Source organism: Parasteatoda tepidariorum, chromosome X1 (assembly GCF_043381705.1).
Source record: "Parasteatoda tepidariorum isolate YZ-2023 chromosome X1, CAS_Ptep_4.0, whole genome shotgun sequence".
Taxonomy (NCBI): domain Eukaryota; kingdom Metazoa; phylum Arthropoda; class Arachnida; order Araneae; family Theridiidae; genus Parasteatoda; species Parasteatoda tepidariorum.
In genome coordinates this window covers 501,468-524,752 of record NC_092214.1, presented here as the reverse complement: position 1 = coordinate 524,752, position 23,285 = coordinate 501,468, and the positions used below count along the sequence as shown (strand labels likewise).

General features: G+C 28.8%; 1 protein-coding gene across 4 annotated transcripts in view; it reads right to left on the bottom strand.

Annotated features, from left to right (window-relative positions):
- LOC107455719 (AT-rich interactive domain-containing protein 2) overlaps window positions 1–23,285 on the bottom strand; it is a 143,358-nt gene that overhangs the window by 76,861 nt on the left and 43,212 nt on the right. The gene's annotated exons all lie outside the window — the stretch shown is intronic.

Genomic DNA, 23,285 nt, shown 5'->3' with positions numbered 1-23,285 from the left:
GTCATTTCTTCTAAACAATCATAATTTATTTAAGTTTTTTATTTTATTTATCGAAGTCCAAAAGGAAATAAAAAAAATTTTCAGCTAATTATATTTTCCCTGTTTTTAATTACAACACTTGAAAATTCCTTTCTTTTCTTAACATTCAGTTGTTGCATTTAAATATCAAAATTTTTTGCTCGTGCTTCAACTTTTAAGACAGGGGGAAATAGTTATTGTTATTCAAACTTCTACTTAATAAAAACAATTAAAACATTAGTATATTTTAGTTTAGTATAGTCAATCAGTATAGAAAAATTCGTAGGTTAATATGGAATAAAAAATTTATGGCTCATAATTCAAAAATATTTTTATATTTAGTATTATAGTATTAAGTAATAAAAGATAATAAATAATTATTAAAAATTATTTTTAACACGACATAGTTTTGGGTAAACGAAATTTATGAATGCGTGAGATTTTTCTTTTTTCACATTGCCCTATCAGTTTTAAGGATATGACTAAAAACGCACAAGGTTAAACTTTCAACCGCTCTCCGGACTAAACTATGCGAACCACAATTTTCAGATTGCGGCTACCCTGCTCCCTATTTTGAGGCTCAGAAATCCAAAAATGTAATATATATATATATGTATGTGTGTAACATAAAAAGCTTCAATTAATCTCTTTATGTTATTCCTTTTCTGTAAATCCTTTTTCTTAATTTATTATTCAAAACGAATAGATATTATACATATACCCCGAAGCAGAAAGTGTCTAAAACTGTGACGTACGTCGCAGAACAAACGAAGTCCTGAATAATCTAGATTCTGATCTTGAATAAGTGACAGCGTTTTCCTGCGACCCCCCCCCCCCCCCTTGCCTCNCTCCGGTAGGCTTGCAGAATAATTCCGAACCCTAATCTCATACATTCTTCTACAGATTTTCAAGGCAGCCTTTATTTTAATGTTCGGACCTTCAAATCATAGGCATTTTATTAATAATTCATCATTATCATCGTCATTAACAAAATTTTGTACTGCAAAAGTGATAGAAAAAGTAATAAATCAAGAATGTTTGCCTTGGTTTTGATAAACCAATTACAATTACTAAGATTTCCCTCTTTCCCAAAATTGAAACATTTTACGGATTTACTGTACAAGATTTTCCCTAACATATAATCGAGGAGAACTTTTCGTGTGCACTTTTTTGACTGCTCTCTCTGTCTAATAATTAATAAATAAATTTTGTACCCTCCTTCTCTGCCTGAGACCTGTTTTAATCCTTCCACTATATATATATATATATATATATATATAAGAAGNTATAACACGTATGCATAGCTGCCGACATAGACAGGGAAAAATCCAGTAGATTTTACGAAATACAAAAATGTTACAAAATATACTAAATATTTTACACAAAGAGAATTTTAGGGATTTTAACTGACATCAAAACAAAAGAACAGCAATATTTTCCAGTAATGATTAACATTAAAGGAAATGCTAAGTATTATGTTTACTCTTAATTTTGAACTACACAGGCATTTAATTCATCAAAGATAGTTAACTGAATTTTATAAATGAGGCTCGCTTTATTATGTATTAGTGACACTTATGTATTCAAGTAAGCAATAATCTGCGCAACAATTCTATTTCAATAGGGATTTTTTTAACAAAACTTACTCAATTTTAGGGAATTTTCTAAAATGTACAGAAACTAGAAGAATTTTTATTAAACCAGTAGGCCAGGAGAAACTGGAAAAATCCAGTAGAGTTGGCAGCTATGCGTATGTATGTTCATTTAGAGAAAGTGCGTTTTTGTGTCTGATTTCGTAACTTAATAGTTCGCAATAAATAATTAGCATATTTGAGGTCACCTCTTTTGAACCATTAAAATTGACACTTAGTACGTGAAAATCGGATCATTTGAATGAAAGATATTCAGGGTGACATCTTTATTTTGAGCACAGTACAAAAAGAAGAAAAAAAAAGAAAAGGAGAACCTCCCTGAATAACTTTTGATCTCATCATCATTTTTTAGGACTCAAGGTGAATGGTTTGAGGGGGTAACCTCAAATATTCAAAATAATTAATGCAAACAATATTTTAAGTCACACAAAGTACTTTCTCTAAAAAAAAAACATTTTTCTTCTCGATGGACTCGAAATTCTACTCCACTCCCCCCCTCCCCCTAAAAAAATATAGGAGGTAGTCGAAATCTGGGAAATATGGTCTCCATAGTTTGGCCAGGAGAGTAGTTCAAAGCTTGTTAATTTTACTTTTCGCGTTTTTCGCCATTTTCTCAAGAACTTTTTAAGCAGATTGAAAAATTTTTGCACACTAATAAATATTCGTTTTTCTAAAGATAACTCAATGCAAAAAATAAATGTACGTAATTTCGCATAGCAAAATACAAAATTTGAGCGAAATATAGATCATATAGTTCTATATCAATCTATAATATAGATCGAATAGTTTTTGAGAAATCGAATTTAAAAGTAGTCGTATATTTAAAATTAGATTTCTCAGGAACTTATCAACCAATTTCGCTAAAATTTTGTATTTTGCCATGTAAAATAACAATTGTAAGCCTTACGATTCAAAATTTTTACGACTGTTAATAATTAAAATAATAAATATTTACTTAAAATTAATTCTTTGCAAGGAATTTTCTTCGGATAAACGAATTTTATAATTGTGAGCAAAAATTGCTGAATTCGCTTAAAAATTTCTCGATACATGACAAAATATGCAAAAAGTAAAAATTAACATTAAGGGGATTTTGAACCACTCCCCTGACTAAACTATGGGGACTGAACTATTTAGACATAAAAAAAAATTAAAACTAATTACAAACGGAATTTCGTGTTAAAATTACAGGGTGCGTAGCCAAATTATTCAACAAAAAATAAGCACCTTTTAAGCACTTTAATAATATTTTTAAGCACTTTAAAAGAATACCATAACTAGCCAGGATTGGAAATTTTTGACAATTGACGGTTTTATCTGGTTTTAACAGTCATGGCAAAAAAAAAATTCTTTTGGCATTGTTTTTGACAATTGTCAAAATTTTTGAATCATGTCAATCGAATTGCGTTTTCATAAGCTACGATCTGACGATGCGCCGAAATAGATTGGGGTTTAACCAATTGCGAAAACGTGGAATAGAACAATGTGAACAGTGTCTTTCTGCATAATTCGCAGCGAAAATCAACATGGTAAAGGAAAAATCTCAATTTGGAAAAGGGAAAATTAAGCATTTTTTAAAAACACCCAATGAAAAAAGCACCTTTAAGGGCTGTTAAAAAACAGAAATCGAAAATAAGCACCTTTAAGCACTTTTCAAAAACGCTACGCACCCTAACTTAAGATTTAAAAGTTCAATTGTTTAGGTTCTAAGATTAGTTAGGAATGGTTCACGGGTAAGGATTTCTTTCCTCTCACAAACGCAGGCTCAAATGTAAACAATCAAAATCTGTTTTCTTTAAATCAATACCTATTACTTTATTGATTTTAAATATATGTATAAGCTAAAAAAATTAGTGCGCATTTAGAGCAGTGCTCCCCAATTTTTTTTTTTTTTTTTTTTTTTTTATCGCCGCGGACCAGTCAACATTTGATAACTTTAGAGAACCGAGGGATAGTTTAAATTGTTCTTTATTTAATTTGTATTTAAATATTTCCTCATACAATTATATGCTTTAGGTGATCCCTCTCGTCCTTGGAAAGAAATAAAATGGAAATAATCTACATGGTGCGTAGCCAAATCTTTGAATCAAAAATAAGCACTTTTTAAAAACTTTTCAAGTACTTTACAAAACTTTTCAAGCATTCAAAAAATTCATATTCAATCAATGATATTATTGAAAAACAAAAACTTTTTATAAACAGTTTTAGCGTTAAAAAAAACCCAAAAAGAAACGGGCGTAAATCGAAACAATCAGTACTTTCCCACATCACCGAGTGAATTCAACTTGACCCTGAACTCAGAACAAAAGTACCCTTACCCCCTACGTCAAAAAAAGTGTTAGAAGTAAAATAAAATAAACAAGAACAAAATTAAAATAAATTAAAAAGAAAAACATTTCATAAGGATCTGATATTCTCTATCCGAATTGGAGCACTCGGGTTTCGGTTTCAAGTGTGCGCGCATGCGCAAGTCATAACGTGGGTACGACATGAAGTCCGCGTGAATGATTACGTAGCAAACTCCCCATTTTTCGTGAAATGCATGGGATCCACCAGATATCACTGAAGGGAAGAAAAAAAATTATTCGGAAAAAAGCACCTTTAAAAGGTTTTAAAAACGAAATCCACAAAAAAGCACCTTTAAGTACTTTTTACAAACGCTACGCACCCTGATCTAATGTTCCTTGGTCGGCCTCTACCACCCGGGGATGAAGACCACTGATATAGAATATAAGATAAAGCACTTTAATTAATTCTGGATATAAGTAAAAGGTTTGAAAGCATAGTTTGTAGTGGAGTCGGTGGTTGTTGAAAACAAATACAGGAACATGGATAATATAATAGGATTTTACTTAGCCCAAGAATGAGACTTGCTAAATAGAGAAGAAGAAATTTGGTAAAAGGGTTTCTGGTCAATACTATATTTATATATCTGCAGAGCTTAGTAACTTGGGACAATCCCACATCACTAATATCTATCCAGCTTCTTCCATTGGTGGATTCAAATAAATCTTCGACAATTTCTTTTTATAATTTAGTCATTTTAAACGCATTACAATGGTTTGTTAGTTTTTTGTCTATTGGCTGTGGTTAACAATTGTTTACATGTTTAAAATGAGAAGAAAATGCTGCATTTCCATAACTCAAAATTCTTTTAAGAGTTTGAAAAATTTGGTGAAAAAGATCATATATATTGAGCATGTTGATCAATTAATTAAAGTTAAATACTTTTTAGCAGAATTATAATAATTAAAACTATCTACACCATCTACTGCAATAATTTAATAAGTTTTGTCAATTGGGGGCATTGTTCGAAGTAACCCAAATCGTTTCTTTTAAGGCTTTTTATTAATTTGACAAGTATGGCAATATTTATGAAAATTCATAATACAGGGTACGTAGCCAAACCTTTCAACAAAAAATAAGCACCTTTTAAGCACTCAAAAATATTTTTAAGCCTTATATACATAAACAAAATGCAAAATAATTTTCTAAGACTTTAAATGATCATGATAAATTAACTAGTTTCAGACAAAGTACTCTTTTCTTGATCATATTAGCCATTATAAAATATAAAAAGATTTTTCGGTTTGCTATCAGAGGGTGGGAAATTAAGTTTGGAATTGAGAATATCTTACAAAATGCAGCAGAGTTGCACATGAGAGTGCAATAATCTCACCGAAATCAGCTCAAGAGACGCATATACGGCCCTGCAAGTATTTTACCAAACATGTAAAATAATAGGCGCTTTCATACGCTATGGACAGACGGTACGCCGAAATGGGTTGCGGTGGAATGAATTGTGAAAACGTTGAATAGAACAAAGTGAAAAGCACACTTTTGCGTAATATGTGGCGCAAATCGACATGGCCAAGATAAAAAAAATCTCATTTCCGAAAAGGGAAAATTAAGCATTTTTTAAACCCACCCAATGAAAAAAAACATCTTAAAGGGCTTTTAAATAACGAAAATCGAAAATAAGCACCTTTAAGCACTTTTTAAAAACGCTACGCACCATGTAATATCTAAAGTAATATTTTCTCAATACTACACAGAAGTACTAATGGTAAAACCCTTTTTAGATAAGTATAAAACATTGATTTAAAGAAAATTTTCAGTTAAATTATCATATTTTCGGGTTTCACGAATTTCATCTATTTTTAAAAATAGCTTCCATAATTTATATTAATATTATTATTAGTAAAATTTTAACATGTTCAGAAATCTTTAGATAACATGTCAGTTTCTAAGTTTGAGGTGCCGTTTTTTGTATTTTATGTCATACTCAATTGTTAAGAACAGCAGAATAATCTTCCCTTCATATTTCCTAGCCAAACTAATGCTGCTGATCTGCATGTACGGTAAATTTATTGGCAAATAAATAGCGATGAAATTTATTTAGTGCATCAACAATAGCAAGACATTCCACACCGGCAATAGCATAATTTTTTATAGCCTCTTTAAGAAGGAGAATGAAATGTTATTAGATATAGGACACCTTAAACATCTGGCTCTTTCAAAATTGCTTCCATATCATTCTGACTAACTTCAATAAAAACAAGACACTGTAATTTTAATTTAGAATTAAATATTTTTAAAATAGGCTTACAAAGCAAAATATTTTTTTAAAAACATTTCATGTTTTAAGGGGTTTTAATTTTGGCATAATTATTTAATAATTTATTATACACATTTACTGACCTTAAAAACGATGAACATTGCCTTAAAAATGACATTGTTGGGGATCATCCCTTTTCTTTCCCATGTTTTATTCCCATCACACTTTGTTGTACGGGCCATTATTCGAAGAGTATTAACATTTGTGGAAAACCCCATATCATTTTGAGCTTTCTTTTGAAAAAGTAAAACTATTTAGAAAATTGCTTGAAACTTTACATTTTCGAGATATTCAAACAGAACTTTTTTTTTTATTAGCCAAATACGATTCACTACAAAATTAAGAAAAATTTTTGTTTGATAAGCCCAATATAAAAAAACTACTACAATTATTCTTATATATATATAATTGCAAGATAACTTATTTACTGTGCAAACAAAATAATCTTGTAAAAAACTTTTTCAGTATTTGAAACTTGATGGTTGACTCTAAGTTTATTTTTTTTATACTTTTGAATTACTTATATGTAGTTAAACGTGAATTGAACGGTTTCTCCTCCCTTGATAAAGCGTCCTTTTAAACAAAAGTATATTTTCGAACGGATTCGGAGAAAATAACAAAAACATAAAAGCTAAGAACGAGGGGCCATCTGAAAAATATGATTTGCTCCGAAACGTAAATTCGACTTTCACGGAGAACAAAATAAGTTTTTGAACACATAACACGTTTAATCAATGATAAACAAGTAATATGGCCTAATGAGACATTTTTGCTATTCAACAAAGAATTTTATTTAATCAAAATTTTCCGTTTCTTTTCATATTCAAATGAAAATCAAATTAAATTTCTGAATACACTTGAAGAAAAAGGAAATTAGACATATCCGAATTTAAAAAAATATTATTTTTATAATAAACTGCACATCTGAATGAAATTAGATATGAGAAAATTCTATACAAGATATTTTAGTGAAAAAAATCTTTCTAATGAGAGGAAATTAATGTCTATTCGATAATCAGTAAAGAAAGAAAACAAAACGATAAAAAATTTATAAGTTAGCAAAATAAATCGACTTAACATTTTTTTTCCACACAGTATGTATGAAATATTATTCATAAATCACATTAAGAAGACTACAAACAAGCAGAAAGTTAAAAGAAAACGATTCCTTCCATAGCACGCAATCATTCGCTCTCACCCTTCTTTTGTATAGTGGGAGCAGTCGTCATTGATCTGGCTTGCTTCATGGAAACGGGACAGTAGGCTATTAGAACAGCTGCTTGGCTAAATCGAGCTTTCTCCAGACATATTTTGGCGAGAAGCGCTTTTTTGGCGAAATCAATGTGAGACATGAGAAATGAGCGACAGACCTTCAACATTTGACAAGCTAACAATCGTTTGAAGATCGACTTTCTGAACGAACCAGTTCATAGTTTTCACGATCTTGTGTGACGTCATTATTCTTCATTTAATAATAATTCTTTTATCAATATTTAAATATTTCTATGAGATAAAAAAAATTAAAATCTTAAAAGAATAATAAAATATAATTCATAATTTTTAGAAATTTAGGGAATATTTTTAATCTGGTTAAATTGTTCTGCTTAAAATGCATCCATCAAATTTTTAGCTTTTAAAATGTATACTTCATATGAGTTTCTATTTTAACGAAAAGTTACAATAAAAAATACAGCCGGAGTAGCGTGGGAAAATATTTTGTACTAAAATTAAATATTTGTTTTTAAAACATTTTAATTCAACAAAATTATTTGTTTAGAGAATACAGTGGTATATATATAAGTATATATGTAGTATAACTACTACGAATATGATGCATAGAATTTATCTGCATATCAACTGAACTAAATAAATTTATTTTTGAAATTTAATGTTTTTTTTCTTTCTCTTAATGGATCATCATACGTACAAATGTGATTTGAAGTAAGTTATGATTTAAATAATTGTCACAATATTGAGGATATGAGAAATATTTTGTCTATATACTAATTATTAATATTTTTCTAAATAATATTTATAAGATCAACAAATTCTTTTCTTCTTTCAACCCTAACCTAAGTAGTCGCAGAGGTTAATACGATACGATTTTACGGTAATACGATTTTTATAGTTTACCGATGAAAATAGTAACATCCACTGGTTGTTTCTAGAACTGAAAGAAAAATTCCGTTGAATTGCTTCGCCATTTTATTTTTATTGTTAATAAATGAATAGCATTGCAATTCGGGTAAATGATGTTATGAGCGATTAAAAACAATAAAGGTAACGCATTAGCCTAATTGATTTTTTTTTATTATTAGTTTGCATTATTCAATTAAATAAAATTAATAAATATATCGTACAGCCGTAGAGTCTCAGGGAATAGAGCGCTCGCCTTCCAATGAGGTGAACCGGGTTCGAATCCTAGCGATTGATGGTTGATTTGAATTCCGCACCCGGCTCGCACCGACCACAGTATTGACGAGGAATATCCTCAGTGGTAGACGGATCATGGGTTGTAGTCCTTTTGTCGTGAGGCTAATCGTATTAGGCTTTCGTAGTTTTCCTCTCCGTATAATATAAATGAGGGTTAGTTCCATCAAAAAGTCCTGCACGAAGGCAAATTGCTCCCAATACTTGATCCATGAGTTCCTTTGTCTTCAGAATTGGGTTCAAAATTGCAAGGCTATGGAGTTGAACATTGGTAGTGGTCATAAACCCAAAATTTGGTTCGTTGTTCAACTACAGTTATAAAATAAAATACATGTATCATAATTGAAAACAGAGTTATTTTCGTTTGCAGATAAAATTTTGATTTTTTAATTATCGTTAGTATTTTTTTTTACTATACATTATTAGAAATAGTTTTTAGACATATTTAAGTTAAAAGTTCAAAAACTTGTTAATTTATGTTCTTAAAGACAAATGGAAAAGCGAAATTTGAAGATTTGAAACTGAATTACTTTATATTGAATCAAAAATTTTATACTACTAATTTCTTTTAATGATATCTATTTCGTCATTAGACTTCATTCTTTTGTCACTTTTTTTCCTGTACGGTAAGGCAGATAACAGGTAACCTAGGAAAGTGTCCCTTTGTCGACAGGCTAACCGTGGGAGGTTTCCGTAGTTTTCCTTTCCATGCAACGCAAATGCAGGTTAGTTCCATCAAAAAGTACTTAATTTTAGAGAATTTTCTAAATGTACAAAAACCAGGAGAATTTCAATTAAATCAGTAGAAACTGACAAAATCCAGTAGAGTTGACAACTATGATATTTGTTATTGCGAATGCAAATTGTGATTTATTAATTAAATTGTATTAATAAAACTTGATATAATTATCAAATAAGATTTTACTGTACTCTAATGCAAACAATTGAAAGAAACTTAATTTCGAAAGAAATTCATTGGGTCTATTTTCTTTCCAATTATTGTTCTTTAGTTTTCGTATAAAATTGCCTCCTGAGATTCAAGATTTAAATAATGTTAGATACTGCGTTTTTTCCTTAGAAGTATGCAGCTTAGAAGAAAATGATTTTAAAAAAATAATTACATTTAACTGTTTTTAGCTCTTAATTTTATATAAAAATGTTCGCGATGGTTCAGAGGTTTAAGGGCACTGAGCTGTCACCGTTTGCAGAAAGTTCTCCGGTTGAATCTTCGATGACGTCCAGTTTGACCGTTATGTACCCGCTTGCCTGGTAATCAAAGAAGATTTGTAAACAATGCTGAAAGTCTCGAAATTGTCGAGACTTAACTTCCACTCCAGCTCACAATGCTTTTTAAGTTAAAAAATTTATTTTCAATAAGCATCACTAAAGACTTCAATTCCCGAGGATCTTTTGTTTCATTACGAATAATCAGTCAACTGCGAGGTAGCGAAATTTTTTCAAAAAAGTTTTTTAAGACGATTTTCTGAACGTTTCTAAACTTTAAACCTGGATATTGAGTTAAATAGCTTAAAGGAAAAACACGCAATAATCGAGCCTTTTTAAAGGAAAATACATCAGCAATGAAGATAAATAATAATTATTTTAAAAATATTCTTATCAGTTAGAAAGGGGAAAAAAAATAGAAGGGAAGAAAAAAATAACGCAAACTATACTTATGAACAAATTTCGTGTACGCAGACGATTTTTAACTAGCAAAGAAAATACATTACTAAATGCGAACGATTTTAAATCCTTCATTTTTTCGCCTATGTTCTCGATTAGATAGATTAGTTCAAGTTTCATTTGAATTCAAATTCATTGCAAAATGTGAAACGAATTTTAATTTTATTACATTGAAGTTTCGGATAAAGGGGAAGCCTCTTGTCTTCTTTAATGCGATTCATTATGCATCGTTTTTTTTTATTTCAATAAGTTAAATAAATTCGATTAAATTATAGGTTTCCAAATTGCTTTTATGACTCACAATCAACTTACAACTTTTTTATAGTCCCCCTAAAAAACTTTTAACAAACATTTTTTTAAAAATTTTTTAATATTTTTTTGATCTAATACACTTTTAATCATTCCATTAATTTATTGAAAATTTCTACTTTTATATTTGAATTTTTTTTAGGAAATTTTTTATGAAAGTAGCCCAAACGTCGAAATTTTACGAGCTTGAATGAAAATGGATTTAATAAATTATCTTCAATTTAAATCAATTAAATATTAATTTGAAAATTAAACTGTATATTTTATATCGATGTGAGAAGAGATAAACTACAATCTTTTTTCATGTACATACACTAAGTCAAACGTATTAAAATATAAATTCAGACAAGTACGAGATTGCAAAATTACCCTACATTTTTTGAGAATTTGATCAAAGACTATAGATTGAGCAGCTGAAGTTTAAATCTAATAGTTTCATAAACGTTGTTTAAGTGCAATGGATAAAAGAGTAATTATGAATGCAATGTCTATTGAAACAATGCATACACTAATCGTTATATATTGAAAAGTTTTTCAATTAAGGGCATTTCTGATTATGATGACAGCGAAATGAATTGAAACATCGATAAAATATGGAGACGCTTACAACTTATTCCCTTCTTAAATGCTTTTTCTAATAATAAGAAGAAATTCTTATCGTTGCATGAAAATTACCAGGGCAAGAATTATTCACTACGAAATTCCAAGTAGAGTGTAGCAAGTTATAATAAAAGTTCCCAATTGCAATATTACGTATATGATGAATTTTAAAAAAAACATAGTTGTCAAAAAATCACAAAAATATAGTTTGAATTTTGAAAAGTATAATCGCTTTAAATTTCCTAGTGGTCAAAAAAATTTTCTTGTAGAATTAGTGTAGTTTCTAAATCGAAAAATTTAAGAATGAATAACAACATGTAGAGTTAAATATGTTCATATATGTAGAGAAATCGTAACAAAATAAAATTATTAAAAACAGTTTCTAAGTTCTAAAGGATCTCTAAAATTGTTGAAAATTAAGGAATTCATTTAAAACTGCATATTGCAAAGGTTCATTCAATAGGAAGTTATTGTTATTACTAGAAAGTCAGAAATGCACGATCTCTGACTTAAAACCAAAATTTAATTTCAATAAACATCGAAAAAAACTAAACATATTATATTAGAATACCAAAAAGGCATCAAATAATTTAAATATATTTGCATTTTAAATTTTAATAAGGAAATGTTTTTTTTTTCCTCTTTTTTTTTAAAATTAAAACAAACTTAAGGATTAATTTAAAAATCAAAATGTAGGTAATTTCTAAACAGTATAAAATATAACATTTTTGTTCACATAAAAAATAAAAACTCGTATTTTTTGTATAAGAATGTTTTATTCTGATTCATTTGACGTCAAGTATTTAATAATACTAAAAAAATACTAAAACTCCCTCATGCAAAAATTTCTGCAACCCACTCATTAAAAAGAGAAAATAACCAACTTATTTTCTAAATTGGAATAGTCTGCAAGCCCTAAGTATTTTGATTAAATGGGTCGCATTCATTTCATCGACAATCATTTCGTCGACAAGTTATTTCATCGACAGGGCCATTTCGTCGCTTCATAACTACCTATCAATTTATTTAATAAGCGAACTTCTTTTAGTGCAATTCGAACAATACACATCAATAAAGAATTTTACTTTAGTATAAAAATTAAATAATAGCATTTTTCTAATTGATAATAAAAATATTTAGATTATATCTCTTAAATAGAATTACGCATGACATTATCAACGAAATACCCTATCGATGAAATGACCATGTCGACGAAATGACCCTATCGAGGAAACGATCTGTCGACGAAATGACCTAGTCGATGAAATGGTCTGTCGATGAATTGGTGTCGATGAAATGAACCAGACCCGATTAAAGTTATTTATTCAAAGTTTTCAATTCGAAGTTATGTTTTTAAATCTGCTTTTCTCAATTCAAATTATTTCACCTTGCGTGGAAGATTACTCGACCTCTAATAAACCTAATAAGTTAAAAATTGGTAATTTGAGTATAGAAAAATCATTCAGTCATCATTCATCAAACAGTCATTCATGCTAGCACTCATACTACATTGGAAAATATTTTTTTATTTTTCATATAAAACTCCGAAAAACGGACTGCCTATTAACAGTGGTATGATTTTTATTACTGCTATTATGTGCAGAAGACTTCAAATTTTAGCTCTAAAGAAAAGTCATTTAAAGTGTTAGTATGTAAAAGTGTTTCTATGCTTATGTTAAACTCCAGTAAAAAATTACATTGGTGCTTTCTTTTAAGAGGAGAATGGAATAGTTTTCTCGTAATGGGGACGAAAAAGTATTTCATCATACAGGTATTTTCCCACAGCAAGGTCGGGAGAATGGGTCATGAATGACATAAGTTTTAATAATAAATAAAGGGACGACTACTAAACATTATAGAGATAAGACATTTACAGATTATCGTTATTTAAATAAGAATAATTTTTATACGTAATTTAAATATGTCTTTTATGTACGGAAAATAACATCATTTATTACAAGATAAACGTTTAACGTCACATTAAAACTGTCAATAAGTGGTTATGTTAAATGAATAAGTGTTTTTAATATACTTTTTGATAGAGCTAACCCGTATTTGCGTTACATGGAGAGGAAGACCACGAGAACCTCCCACGGTTAGCCTGACAGCAAGGAGACTCTAACCCATGATCCGTTACGTGTTTTTAAAACACGATATTTTACTTTCAAACCTAAACAAAGTCATACTCTATGAAATCGAGAAGTTTAAAAAATTAAGTAACATTAAAAGTCTAATAAATTATTGTTCCCAAAAATTTGATTAAATTATATTTTTGAAAATATTAATTATTAACTATGTTTTGTCTTAAATAAAGTACATAAACTACTTGCAATTCGTCTTACATTTTTACGAAATCAACTCAACTATAGTTTTTGAGGAAATTCAAATAAAACAGCAGAAAAACAAAAAAATTTTTGTTTTATTCAAATAAACAATAATTTATTTTTGTTAATTACAAGATGGTTCATTACACTATCGCTTCGTTTAACAATCCCTATGCATCTATCTCAATCATTTTAGTTTTGTTTTTAAAATACTCGTTACTCTTTTAAGCACATTTTGCTTAGATTTAATTTCATTTGTTAAAAATTTATAAATATAACTTTCTATCATATAACTGTTAAAATTAGAAAACGTTCTAATTTCTTTTAAACCGCTTATATTTTTAAAAATTTCGATAAAGAGATTAACTTTTAACAGCATCAAATCAATGTTTTTTTCAAATTTTTCACCTTTTTTTTGTATTTTTTGACATGAAGTCAAGTGCTAGTACTCGCGTCCAAAATGAAGATTTCGAGAAAAAGAAGAAGAAAAAGATAATGGTTTAATAGGAATTGTGCAACGCAAAAGAAGCTAAAGAAAATGCGAAAAAGCGCATAAAGTGGTAATAACTTTTCAAACAAATTGAAATAAGAATGAAAAAAAAAAACTTTTAAGTTAATAAATGAGGTTCTTTCAGCCCCTCTATAATTTCAGTTACGCGAATCTGCTAAGTGGATGGCGTAGTATTTTTTAATACGAGTTTAACAATTAATAATTTTCAAACTAAGTAAAAAAAATTTTTTAAATTTCATCGTATTCCTTACATTTTTCTACACACCTCCGAAATTTCACGTTACAGGGTAAATTTGTTTTTGCACAACAAAACAAAATGTAAATTAAAATATATATATATATATAAACTTTCAAACAAATTGGAACTCGAAATAATAAAAAAATATATTGTTAAGTTCATAAATAGACTAATCTTTTTTAGTGTAGAGCATCACTGGCTGCTGTTGGTAAGAGGGTGGGTGACCATTTTGATCAGCTTGCTTAGGGACCGAGAGTGCGCGGCATCGGCCCTCGTTAAACTATTATACCACAAAGTGCTCGACTTCGTGCGCAGGTCATCGGGCTACCAAAGCACGGGAGCCATCCCCTCTACAGAGGATCAAAATTGCGATGGCATGTCCTCGGATCATCCCCAGGGATGTTTCCCAGACCGTCGCCAATAGCCCATTTTTCAGCTCTAGTGCCACGTAAATAAAGTATATATATCTATGCATAATATGTACACTTTTTTTAAAATTTCTCAAGAAATTCGTAAAGGATTAATTTGTAACTTTAGAGTTGATTATTTCACTCGATTTTTAATACTAAGCAATAAAATTTAAAGCTTTCAGAGGTTTGGCAGACCTATAATAAGTTATGAAAAATAACAAGTGTTTTTAACACCCTATGGCAGAAAATCTCGCAATAAGCTTGGAACTTGTACCAATTACATAAGTTGTTTTTAGTAACTGCTTAACATTTCGTAAACCTAGCGTATTAATGAAGATATGAACGTTTTTTGATAAGTAAAAAGCTAATTTTTTTTGTTTTACGGTTTTTTGCTATAACTTTAAAAATATTCAATGGAATTAAACAAAGTTTCTGTTGCAATTTAAAATTAATTACAAAAGTATTAATGTAAAATTCTTAAAAAAAATTGCTAAAACTGCGCAAGGTATGAGCATTTGAAGTAGTTCTTTCGTGCTCCTCATGCGCTAAAAATAAATTTAAAAAATTCGATTCGATTTTAAAAATTCAAAGAGTTTTAAGCAATTCAGATCTCGTAGGCCATCAAAGAAAAAAAAATCGGGCCATTTCTTTTTGAAACAGTACACATACACCACACCATTTTTAAAAATGGCAAACGTTCAATTATATATAAATATATGTATATATATAATTGTGTCTAAAAGTAAAAAATGTATAATATATTTCATTTCAAAACTATTTTACTTAGATCATAAAGTCTTAAAACTTTCTAGCACAATTTAAATAATTGAGCGCTGAACAATTCCTAATAGCCTAATATCAATATATAGAAAATTTTAACGTTGCATTAAAAGCATAAACAGCATAAGCTAGTCAACATTTTTTTTCATAATAGCAATCATATTTGATTGAGATTTTTAAACTAGTCAAGATTTTTAATCTTTAAATAATTTTAAAGTAATTTTTTTTTCAAATTTGGAATTGTAAAAAAATATCTCCATGTTGATTACTAAATTAACCATATTGACAACACTTCGTTAGGGCTTGCTAAAGAGAACTAAAATTTGAAACCTGTTTCATTCTCCAAATGTTTGGTGATGAACATAATTCAAGAGTCCCCCACTTCAAAAATTACATTTTCCCCTTTGACACATTGATGAATCATATCTATTGTCATGACCCTCTTCCTCACTTTGTAAACCCAAATATTTGAGTAACAAAATTTAATTTTCATACACATGAAATATAAGAGAGTGTCCAAAAATGTAACGCATCGTTTGTCTCGCAAATTAATTGTTTAAGATTAGTCTTAATATTCAATTTAAAAAAAAAGGTATACTGTTAATTTTATTTAAACAGAAAAGTGTATGGCAGAAGTGTATGGCGAATATTATATATAGCTGCTATAAACGTCTTTTTAGAAATTTCATAATTTTACCAGCCTTTGGTGTCCACGAATAGCAGCTTATCATTGGTCTAAAATAAAATTTGAATTTAACATATTTTTATTAAAGTCAATTGAAAGTTTCATAATGCTAATTTGCAGTCTTAGCTTACGTAATATTCCGGTTACGTAGTCTACTACTACTGTGGTAAAATTCTTTGTAAGAATAAAAATTGTCAATTGTGAGTCTGACAGACCTGTAAAACAGTGTATTATGCGAATATATATTTTACAAACAATATATTATTTACCTGATTTTATGTAAGACTAGTACCTTAAAATACGTCGGACAAACGTCAACTACTTTAAATCTTAGAATCAAGAATTATAGAGAAAAACCAAAGTAACAATTTTGAAATGCAGCATTTTCAGTTGCATGATTTTAGAAATATTAGTATTTCTATATCGGATTCTTGTCACGACACTAATTTACATCTTTTTTGTTATGAAACTTAAATATCTTTTTCCGTATGGCCTAATCAGCAACTTAAATTCTTAAAAAAAATTTTAAAAAAATAATAAAAAAACCTTATTTATTGCAAATTTTTATATTTTTAAAAATTCGCACTTTTAAATCTTATACATTTTATTTATTTTCCTTTAAAATTAAAAATGTTGTCCCGTTAAACAACATCATCTGTGTTTGCCGAATTCATATGATTATTTTAATTTTAAAAATAATTCTCAGGAAGTATGTTTTCCTCTTAAGGAATTCCAAATATGAGTATAATTTAAAAGATGGTGATGCAGTGAGATCAGCATGTATTTACTGGTAAGGAAAACAACTTGCTTTTATATGGTACTAAATATGTTAATATGCTTTTGATATTTTAATTGTTAAAAATGGCTTTTAAGTGCAGTCTTTTGAATATAAAACTAGTCTATTATTACTTTTTTGAATTCTTCTATTTTTACACTTAAGAGGATATTATTTCTTTTGCAGCGGTACAGACTTTTTTTTTTTTTGTTCACTACTGTGAATAAAAGCAGTTAGAATTATTCTTCCTGTAATTAATGATATTGCATTTATAAACTTATTACAGACAATATCAACTCTATAAAAGGTTTACAAGCAGCTAAAAACACCAAAGCAGCTTTCATAACCTTTCATTCATGCTATTCCTAAATTTCAAAAAAAAAAAAAAAAAAAAAAAAAAAAAAAAAAAAAGTTGTTTTTTTTTTTTTTATTTGCAATGCTACCTCCCCTATTGGTAAAAAGCTTGCAATTCTTATGGAATTGCAATTAAATCATTTAATTATCCACGGTTTTGGGGAGTAAAAATAGTAGTTCATAAATGGTAATAACATCGCTTCTATAAGCATCTTTGATTTTGCTAATTTTTTTCAATCTTCCCTCTCGAACTTTTCAGCTATTTCGAATTTTGTTCAATTAGTATCTACAGAAATTAAACAACGATTTGATAAAGTTTCAGCACTTTTAAAATTTGGCCTATATAACAATTTCATTAACGACTATTTTTTACACCGACAATTTAATGGCATTTCCATGGAAGCCAATTTTAGTTCAACTATGGCTAATCTTTGTTAAATTTACTATGAAAAACAGCTATAAAACCAAATAAATCACCATATTTTTGTGTTGCTGACATACTGATGACATTTTTTGCATTAGCTCCCTCGAAATTTCAGGTAACTAATATATATACACCACCAAGGGCGCCGGCAGAATAATCTAAAAGGGGGTGCAACCCTCTAATAAACTAATCCCCCCCCCAAAAAAAAGAAGAAAAAGTTTAAAAAATTCCGTTATTACATTTTGTTTTGTTATTACATATACTTTCATTGTTAATTTTCTTCAAGATTCATTTCTTCATTATTTTTTTTAAAAAAAGTTCGAATTTGATAGAGGGGCAGCAAATTCATCAAAACAATGCATCTGAAGAGTTAACTGCAATTTTCACGAACGCAGAACACATTTGCGAAGAATTAGGCATTGAAACGAATCGACCTCGAGTGGCATCTAGACAAGTTCATAGATCGAATGTGCCTTCTGAAAACGCAGAAGAATTTTTTAGGAGATCAATCTTTATTCCTTATTTGGACTTCATTATATCTTCTTTAAAGACCATTTTTCTTCTACACAAAGAAAAGCATTTTCACTCTTACAGCTTTACCCGAATGCGATGAACAAACTGGACGGAGTGTCATATCCTGAAGTTTTATAAGATATATATACTATGTATAAAGATCTGCTCTCATCGAATTTCATCACTGACGCTACAACGTGGTACGAAATGTGGAGGAATAGAAAAAACTCTTACGAATCCCTCGAATACATCGATTTAGTTATTGAAGTCACAACGTTTTATCCGGCTGTAGAGGCGGCAATCAAAATTGGCCTAACTCTTCCAGCTACTACGTGCACTATTGAACGCACTTTTAGTACAATGCGAAGCATCAAAATATGGAATAAATCTACAAAGTCTCACGAGGGATTAAGTAGTTTGTGTCATAGAGTTGTATTTCAACTCTATGGTTTGTGCATGCTCAGTGTGCATAAGAAAAGAATCAAAGATGACTCAGAATTTATTGAAAACGTTATAAACAGATTTGGACAGCAAACAAGACGATTATAATTCTTGTTTGACTAAACAATTCTTTAATTGTTTATGTATCAATTATTAGTTAATTATTTGATTTTGAATAAAAATATTTTTAATAAAAAATTTTATAACAAAATTGTTTTTCGGTATCTCCTTAATTGGTTTTAAAAAAAGCCAGGGGGGTGCAAGTGCACCTCCTTGCACCCCCTTGCCGGCGCCCTTGTACACCACACCATTAGTTAATTTTTTTTATGAAAACTATTGAACAATTCTGTGTTATTAACTTAGAAGTTGCACGAGTTTTATTTAACAATTCTGTAATGTTAAACATTCAAGCTGACAAAATAATTTGAATGAATAACTTTTCAGCAAGAAGCAAATTGACCAGTAAGGTAAACTTCCATCGCCGAATTAAGTTCTACCTGAGAAAAGGTCGTTTCTCGTACTTACGGAGGCATCAAATGAACGGGTTAACATTTACTTGACAACTCCTTAGCTAGAAGGCTACAACAGAATAAGACAGAAAAACCATCGGAGAATCGCTCTCCATCAATCGAGATTGAGATGCCACCTGGTGACGAAATTTGAGAACAGGCGAGTCACATGCGTTGTCCATTGAGAGTGCGACCCATTTAATAGCAGCGACAAGAGGGTACCGCCACTGCAAAAAGCAGCTGCGATATCAACACGATTTACTGTAAAAGCAGCTGTTCGATTAGACTTCACGGCTAAGTAAAAAATAAAAACAAATGCACAGTATTCAAAGCGGAGGAGGGTGATCGTATATGGCATTTAATAATTTCACTACTGAAAAGCTTCAATGACAAAGAAAAGGTAATTAAAATATCAGAGTTTCGCATTAATAAACTTGAAGCACTGAAAACAACTAAGTTTGAATTTATAATTCTGTCAAGAGACAGGAGTTAACATTGCGAGAGTTTTCTAGAAATATCTTACACAAAATATTACTTTTTATTTCCCCCTAAAGAGCTGATAACTGTGTCAATGTAATATGAATTCAATAGGTACATAATTTAAGCTTGTTAATTTTTCTTGCAGTAGTGTAGTACTGAAAATTTTTATTTATTTTTTACAGTAATCACACTAAGGGAGGGAGGCTGAAACTTGAATTTATCAAAGATATCTCTTGATCAACAATTATCCAAACACCTTAAGTTTTTACTGAAATTTTCTTATTTTACTCTAATCTCAATAATTTCTCTCTTTACGTACCAAAAAACAATTCAAAATATTTTTATTTGCATCTTTAATTTTTCTTAAAAATAAATTAACAATATATAGGGGATTACTACAGATTTACGGATTATTTATTACTAACTGTTTTAAAAAATTTCCGTTTTGAACTTTTTTTTGGAACTCTATTCATGGAAAAAGCTACAAAAGAATAATTTTCTTACAAAAAGTTATAATAAATTATCATAATCACATTTTAAAAATAGAAATGCACAGGTGGCTAATTTTGCAGTCAACTGTCTTGCATAATTATTTTCAAACTTGGCTAAGTTATTAAGTCCGTGCAGCTAGACCAATGAAAAAATTAATGTACGAAAACACAATTTAATAGAAAATAAATCCCTTCTTAGAATTTCCTAATTTTTCTGAAATATTTCTGGAACAAAATGTCATATTCGTAAGCAACCTGATTTACGGGATTGTCCAAATCATGTCAAGTACACCGATTTTAACCCAGATTTGCGTTACAAAATTTCATGTCCTAAAATTCAATTAAACATTATTATAGTGTTAATATAAAAAATTGCATAAGTATTAAATATTTAGTGCATAAATATCAATAGAATTTAGATCCTTAGAGAAATGCAGATGTTAGTTTTGGGAATTCAACATGTTCAAAAGTAGAAAATGATAATCTGTACTTGATTAAAAATTTCATTCACGTTAAGATTAAATTTCATCCATGCTGACATAATTAAAGGGAAACTTAATTTGTGGTCCAATGATTAGTTAGAGACCAATAGAATATTTTTAAACTAATGATATGATACGTATTTCAAGAAACACCTAAAGCCTAATTGGCTCATCTTGGGGTTTTTGATCTTATTTTTTAAGTTCATAGAATACTTTCAGTATCTGTTTCCTTCACTTTTAGAATAACATTATTATTAGTAACTTTACCAGCTATTTAAATAAAGCAGCTTCAATAACGACAACAAAAAAGTTTAGTTTCTATGCACAGCTCGCTAAAGAAAATAAAAAATTAATAATAACTAAACGGAATATTTCATCCAATGACTGATTGTCACGTACTGGACTCAATCTAAATGATTCGTAAGGGTGACCTAAAATATGCTTATATTTAGTTAGTGCACACGATATTTTTTAGATAAAAAATCAAAAGCAAAAACGTACTTTTTCTGGATAAACGTATATTTTTTCCGAGGACTGAAAAACCGTAAACCCAAAACCCGTAACCGTAATCTGGAAATATTGTCACAATGGTCATGAGACAGTTTGAATCCATTAAATTTACTTAATGAGAATTTCACCATATCTCAACAACTTTTTAAGTGAATTTAAGCATTTTTGTAGGCAATTTTAATATTCGTTTATCCATAGATGATTCCCCACAAAATTTTTTTAAAATTAATTTTAGTTCAATTAGTTAAAAAAAATTACTTAGTTTACAATCAGTATATTCGAGAGCAACCTTTCTTTACGATTGCAATTTGTATTGAAAAGTATAATTGGGGTTCTTTTCAAAGCACAGATTTAAAATTGTATAAGACTATGTGAAAATATAAAAAGTACTTAAAAGAATCCTTGTAAAAAACCTCAATAACTAAGTTACAAATCGTTCCTTTTTTCCTTTCCATACAGTTCAGGGTTGGCAGGTTTTTGACATGTGACAGTTTTTGACAGTTTAAACCATGGTTTAAACCGTCACGTCAAAAACCTCACTGTCAAAAATGTCGAAAATGTCAAAAACCTATATTCATATGTGAAATTTAATTAATACATAAAATTTATATATTTTTTAAAGGATAGTGTTTCTAAATATGTTCTAGAAAAAATAAATTTAAAATTTTGAAGAAACACTTATATTTTGAATAGTAACCAAAATCTTGTACTTTTGAAAGCTCACATCTTTTGTAATATTATGTATTCATTTTCATGTGTTATTGAAAATCTGCAGTGATATTATTAAGAAATTTATTTATAACCAAATTTAGTGTATAGTATAGATTATACTAAAAATTAGACATTTTTAAAGATAAACATTAGCAGTTTTGTACATTAGACATCTTTTAAAGAAAAATCTTTTTAATATTCTTTTAAATCTTCTTAATAATCTTTTTAACATAAGACAATACAAATTTAAGTGCTTTCTGTTAAATACACAGAGTAGTTAGTGTCGATTTACAGTATATTCAGCCTATTCATTTACTATGCTGAAAATTTAGTTTATCCAAATACTTGTGAATTTCATTTTGCTGAATACTATATAGTTTTGTTGAATATCTAAATATTCAGCTGTTGAATAATTACTTCTTGCTTTCAAGATATGCATTATTTGTATTCTTAATACAAGTGGAGAAAAAAAAATTAAGAGATAAAAATTGTTTTAAAATGATAAGTGTAATAATTATAAATAAATATAATAAACAATATGAATTATATTTATCATTATTCACAAATATAACTACTTTTAAATTCAAATTAACATACTGGATAATAAAGATATTCGGTATAACATTAAAAAAAATTTTTTATACACTTGTATCTTATATCAAGTTTGTATTTATACAACATAACTTGTAAGTTCCTTATAAATATTAGTTATATGTTCCTTATATGTCAAAAATGCATAGTAATAAACTTTTAATTTTCTTAAGTATCAAAAAAAAAATTTTTTTTTTCAAAATATAAATATTTAAAAAAAATTTGTGCAAAATTTTTCTGCACATGCATTTGAATATAAATTTCTGAGATTTTAAATCTGTTATTTTACCTTAATTTTAATTAAAAAATATTTTAAAACCTGCTGCTTACCTATAGTATTAATTAAATTTCAATATAATGCATGGCAACTGTTGGTAGTTTTGAAGTTTATATATATTCTTGGCAAACTTCAGTTTTTGACATTTTTGACGGGTTTTTGACGGTTTAAACCAGTATTATACCCTTGTCATGTCAAAAACCACTTTTTGACGTCAAAAACCCAACCCTGATACAGTTTAAAAAAAAAATGCTTCGAAATTTTTTTTATTGTAAAAAAAATATTGTACCCCAGCTTAATACTTGAATTTCGACGCTTTCGTTTGCAAGATTGAAAATCCATTAATTTCATCCCTGATAAGTTTTTTTCTTTTAAGAAAAATTGAAAAAAGAGGAAATATAAAGAAAGAAAGAGGACATATTGCTTATGAACGAATAGGCTCATTTTTTAAAAAACATACAGATTTAAA